We start from the raw sequence: 6,000 nt of genomic DNA, 5'->3' as shown, positions 1-6,000 counted from the left end.
GTGGGAAAGACTGTTTTTTCCTTTCTTTCTATTCCTCTTTTTGGCCAAAATTGTAAACTTAGTCCTCTAAGTATCGATGATGATAAAATTAATCATGTCACTACTGAATTAGTAATTCTAGTCCTATATATTTTAATTTATTAGCAATTTTGGTCCTTCCAATCAAAGTTATCCAAAAATTAGCCGGACAAATTGGAATTTAGGGTTCCGGCTGCCAACTAGTCTCAATTTAAACATGTGGCGTCTTGCGTAGCTACTAACGTGGCAAGGGGCGGGTAATTTTGGTCGGAATAACCAAAATTGTCACTAAATTAAAAACATACAGGAGAAGTCAATGGATGAGGAGGCCATGTCGTGGATAGTATTGTTGCCGGAAATTGATTGTAGGAATGTTTGCGCCATGGGAAGGTGAACACAAGGGTGTTGGAAAGCTGGCGAGATGATTGCTCGTCATTCAATTTTTATGGTAACACCACTAAATTCCATGCCGTTACCTTTTCTTCCTCATGGTTTATGATTTTCGAGTAAACTTAACCCTAAAGTCATACTCTCATTTTCTAGTCTTGCAACACCTGCAATTTCATGGACTGCTATTTCTAACATGTCTTCATATCTACCAACAGCAGGTTGCTGCAAATGATATAAGTCATCACATGAAAAAAAATTATCTTTCTTAGTGATGTCAAATATAACTTGTATTCCTTTCCATCCTTCAGGGCATCTAAGTTTTACGTTACCCTAATCTTTTGAGGAGTTAAAACTTTTAATAACTCTTTCTCTTTTCCTTTGTGGCCCGTAATCCTATCTTCCGAAAAGGACATCCTGCTACTAAACTCTGTTCTAGAGTTAAGTGTTCTATCTAAAATTGGGTGATCTTTTAGATGATATCAACATCACCTATTCTAGGTATCGTTATTGGATCTGGTGTCATTATCTTAACAAATTCCTTAAAAATTCTAGGAATCTCAATATACTCTTTCCTAATAAACAAATTTGAATTATGCGTATTAGAAATGGCATATGCAATTCTATAAGTTATAGAATATAGTTTATTACCTTCTTTCATTAGATATTTTCTTTTAAAATCTTGATGAAGGGTTAAGACTCTACTGAAATCTTGGTCTGCTAGGTTGTATGCAATCCTAGAATGAATGTCAAACATCAAATTTCCTACATACATATTACCTATCATTGTTCAAAAAACGCATAGGTCCAATTGATATGGACTATGCTCAAAACTTGTACGGAAGCGGATGCAAATTCTAAAGGGAGGACCTGCAATAAAGGCGTTAGCACTCCGACGCCAAGTTAGTATCGAATTTAGGAGAAAATAATCATAAGAAATAAAATATAATAAAAAATCGTGATAGAGTAAGCAATTTCCTGAGAGAAATCGTGCTAAGAGTGCAATTTGAATGCTAAGCAAGAATAGAGAGTGAATTCTCAAATTTTGGAGGGGGTCCCATAGAGGGGTTGAAGGTGTCCTTGTAGAGGGACTGAAGGTGTCCCTCTCCTGGGGCTTGAAAGTGTCCCTATTGGTGGACTGAAGGTGTTCTCTTATGGGGCTTGAAGGTGTTTCTGTTGAGAGATGCTGAAATGAGAAATTGAAATAAAGATTTCATGAGTAAAATATGGCCAAAGCACGAGTTGAGAGTTGCACCGAAATAGCAAGACAATTTCCAGCTTCTTGAAGGTCTGTCTATTGGGGGCTGCCGGTATCTGTGTTTAGGGGTGCTGCCTGTATTTATAGAGAAGGGATTCCTCTTCACAGGAGCTTTGAGGTAACTTGCATTTTCGAGAAATAAGGCAAAAATTCAGGGATAAGGCACAATTTTATCTTCTCATTGACTTGAGTAGTACGTCTTTGGTTGGAGGAGGACTCTTGCTCTGCAAAGCTCAGCAAGGAGTCCTTCTAAAATTTTGGAGGGAGTCCCGTAGAAGGGTTGAAGGTGTCCTTGTTGGAGGACTGAAGGTGTCCCTCTCGTGGGGTTTGAAGGTATCCCTATTGGTGGACTGAAGGCGTCTCTCTCATGGGGCTTGAAGGTGTCCCTGTTGAGGGGTGCTGAAATGAGAAATTGAAATAAAGATTTCATGAGTAAAATATGGCAAAAGCACGAGTTGGAGTTCCAACGAAATAACAAGACGATTTTCAACTTCTTGAAGGTCTATCTATTGGTGGGCTGCTGGTATCCGTGTTAAGGGATGTTGCCTATATTTATAGAGAAGGGGGTCCTTCTTCGCAGGAACTTTGAGGTGGCATGCATTTTCGAGAAAGAAGGCAAAAACTCAAGGATAAGGCATGATCTTATCTCCTCCTTAACTTGAGTAGCACGTCTTTGGTTGGAGGAGGACTCCCTCTATATGGGACTCTTGCTCTGTAAGGAATCCTTCTAGGTTAAGGAGTCCAGCTTCTTGAGTACGCCTCCCTTTTCCTGGGTTGGGCTCGGAAAGGTCCAATAGGCCTTGTTCCAAGCTTCCTTCTTGGGGCGATCTTGGTGTACAGGGCTGGCTTAGTGTACTAGGCTTTAGATTTCTTCATGGGCTAAATGAGAGGGGAATGCCTTCAACCTTCTTCCTTTGCCAATCTGTTTTCTAGGGAGCACCCGCCAAAGTCGCCTGCCTATTTGCTTTTTGGGAGGCACTTGCCAAGGCCGCCCGCCTGTCTGTTTTTTGGAAGCACCTGCCAAGACCGCCTATCAAGTGTTCTTGGGCCTCTCATGATTTGAGTATCCTAGGATGCTACGAGCGTCATTTTTTTCTTCTTTTTGGGCCAATCTATTCTTATACACATCACAAATAATTTTTTTTATAATATGTATTTTTAATCAATAAAATATTGACCCTTGATTTTTTTATAAATTTTTAAGATCCAATTGTCAATATTAATTGATTAGATCTGACGGCTTAATATAATCAATACAGGTCCAACGATTATTAAAATAAAAAATAATATATATTAAGTAAGGATATAATGGTTATTTTTTGAAAAAATTAACGCCATTAGTTAGATTTCACGAAAAGGGGACAACTGAGCTACATTAAAAAAAATAAAGAGGGGGTTTTTTTTATCTATTTTTGAAACAGGGAGAGTTTTAGCAGACTTTTAAAATATAGAAGAATTTATGCATTTTAGTCTTATTTATTTCCAATTTTAGCAAGCAACAACAGAATAAGGATAACCACCAAACTTTTCACAACAAGATCAAGAGAAGAGAACAACTAAAGACAAAACTGTTTGGTTACCAACCAAGACCCGAAGGGACCATGGAACATCCTAAAGCAGAAGCAAAGGTGGGAAGGAAGGATTGAGAAAATAGCCAATGTCACTTCTCATAGATTTTAAGAAGGGAAGCAAAATTGAGCAGCTGGCTAAATGAAGCCCCCAACTTGAAAATCCAAATAAGTTAGATTGCAGAGGCAGTATGTATCATGGAAGGGGAAATTGTAATTTTTAATCCCTATTTTAGGTTCAGTATACTGTTCGTCAAATTAATTACATGATTCTTATTAATGGTCACATAAATTACGAAAATTCTTATTTTTAGTCTTTTTGTCTTATTCTGTTAGTGTTTTGGCAGAAAAGGCACACGTTAAGCAAGCACGCATCCATTAACTTTTCAGCCTTTTTTGAACAATGGTCATGTGCTTGACATATGCCTTTTTTCTGTCAAAATACTAATAGAATCTGACGAAAGGACTAAAAGTAAGAATATTTGTAATTTATGAGATCATTGAGAGTTTCGTTGCTAATGAAATGAAAGTGCACTAACATAAGATATGGAATGAAAAATGCTATTTTCGCAATCATGGAACTCTGTATTGTTTAAACAAAATTGACCAAGACTAATTAGAGACAGCAATAAGGACATAGAACTTAAACCTTGTGATCCTCCTGGTCCTGTTGTTGAAAGACATAAACAACACAAACTAGATAATTTTGAGAAAATCCTTGATGTTTAAGCTAAGAGTGCGTTGAAATTGCTTTTGCAGGGTGTATGGGGAAACTAACTAATACTTTTTCGAAACTGTTTAATTTTAGAAAAAGTTCTTTAATAAATGATCTAGATTAAATTGAGTGTTCGAAAGCAATGATTATAAGTTAAAAATTATTCTATAAAAAAATTGGTAAAAAATCATCAACTTATTTGTGAAAGATGACAAAATTGTAACTTCGATCCCAAATTATAAGGTAGTTTGTAATATTACTTTCAAAAGGCTAAATTACTTTTTTGGTCCTATAAAGAAGGCACATTTCTTTATTAGTCTCATGCTTTATGGAGTTTTTGTTTTGGTTTCATTTTGTAACAAAAAGTTTTCAAGTTAACCCTCTGCAACTTTTATCGTCAACTTTTAACGGCAGAAATAGTCAAACATTAGTCTAAATATTGTTCGAGGTGCCTCTATGATGAAATTTTAAAGTAATAGCATATCCATTGATGCGTTCAAAAAATGCACGGGTTCAATTGATATGGGTTATGCTCAAAGCTTGGGTCGAAGCAAATGCCAATTCTGAAAGGGGGATCTGCAAAAAAGATGTTAGCACTCCGACGCCTAAGTTAGTATCAAATTTAGGAGAAAAATAACTGTAAGAACTAAAATGTAATGAGAAATCGTAACAAAGTAAGCGATTTCTTGAGAGAAATCGTGCTAAGAGTGCAATTTGAATGCTAAAGCATGAATAAAAAGTGGTTTTCCAGATTCTAGAGGGTGTCCTCATGGTGGACGAAAGGTGTCCCTTTTGGTGGACTGAAGGTGTTCCTCTTGGTGGACGGAAGGTTGTGTCCTATTGGAGGATTGAAGTATCGCATGGAGGGAGTCCTCCAATGAAAAACGTGCTGCTCAAGTCAAGGAGGAGATAAAATCGTGTCTTATCCCCTAATTTTCGTCTTCTTTCTCGGAAAAGCATGTCATCCTAAAGTTCCTGCCAAGAGGGACTCATTCTCTATAAATACAGGCAGCCTACCTTCAAGATACTAGAAACTGTCTTGCTATTTCGCTGCAACTCTCAACGCATACCTTTGCCATATTTTACTCATGAAATTCTTATTTTTATTTCAATTTCTCATTTAGCATCCCTCAAGAGGGACACATTCCGTCTACCAAGAGGAACGCCTTCTTCAGTCCTCTAAGAGGGACGCCTTTCTGCAAGGCAACCTTCTAAGTCAAGGAGTCCAGCTTCTTGTGGGCGCCTCCCTTCCCCCAAGGCTGGGCTTGGATGGCATTTTCCTTCTTGGGCCGTTTTTAGTGTACTGGACTTATCTCTTGGGCTAAGCCTGGTAATTTTCAGCGGGTCGTCCTCATTATAGATTGGTGGGCTTGTCTTGGGCTTTAGATCTCTTCATGGGCCAAATGAGAACGGGGTGCCTTCAACCTCCTTCCTTTACCAATCTGTTTTCTATGGAGCATGCGCCAAGGCTGCCGCCTGTCTACTTTCTAGGAGGCACCTACCAAGGCTGCCCTCCTGTCTGCTTTCTAAGGGGCACCTGCCAAGGCCGCCCGCCTATTTGTTTTTTTAGAGGCACCTGCCAAGGCCGCCTACCTGTCTGTTTTTTGGTGGGAACCTGCCAAGGCAGCCTGCCTGTCTGCTATCTAGAGGGCACCTGCCAAGGCCTCCTGCCTATCTACTTTCTAGGGCACCTGTCAAGATTGCCTATCAAATGTTTTTGTGTCTCTTATGACTTGGGAATTCTAGGATGTTACGCGCCTCTCATTTCTTTATTTTTTATGAATCGTTTGGGTCTTTTTGGGTCAACCTATTTTTATGCACATTATCCATGTTCATCTAGAAAAAGAAATAAAGAATATATATAAAAATATAAATGTATTGTTCAAGATTGAGGCCTGTTTTCTCAAGATTGGCCCAAGGGCTCGCTAGGCTCGGCCTAAGGAGGAGCTCCCTACCCCAAAATCCGTCCAAGGATGAAGCTTGCAAGCTTGGCCCAAGAAGGAGGCCCAGTACGAAGGCGTGCTGCATCTTTCCAAGGCCAGCCCGAAGGGAGG

This window comes from Sesamum indicum, linkage group LG11 (genome assembly GCF_000512975.1).
Source record: "Sesamum indicum cultivar Zhongzhi No. 13 linkage group LG11, S_indicum_v1.0, whole genome shotgun sequence".
Classification (NCBI taxonomy): domain Eukaryota; kingdom Viridiplantae; phylum Streptophyta; class Magnoliopsida; order Lamiales; family Pedaliaceae; genus Sesamum; species Sesamum indicum.
Note: the sequence above shows the minus strand (reverse complement) of the source record.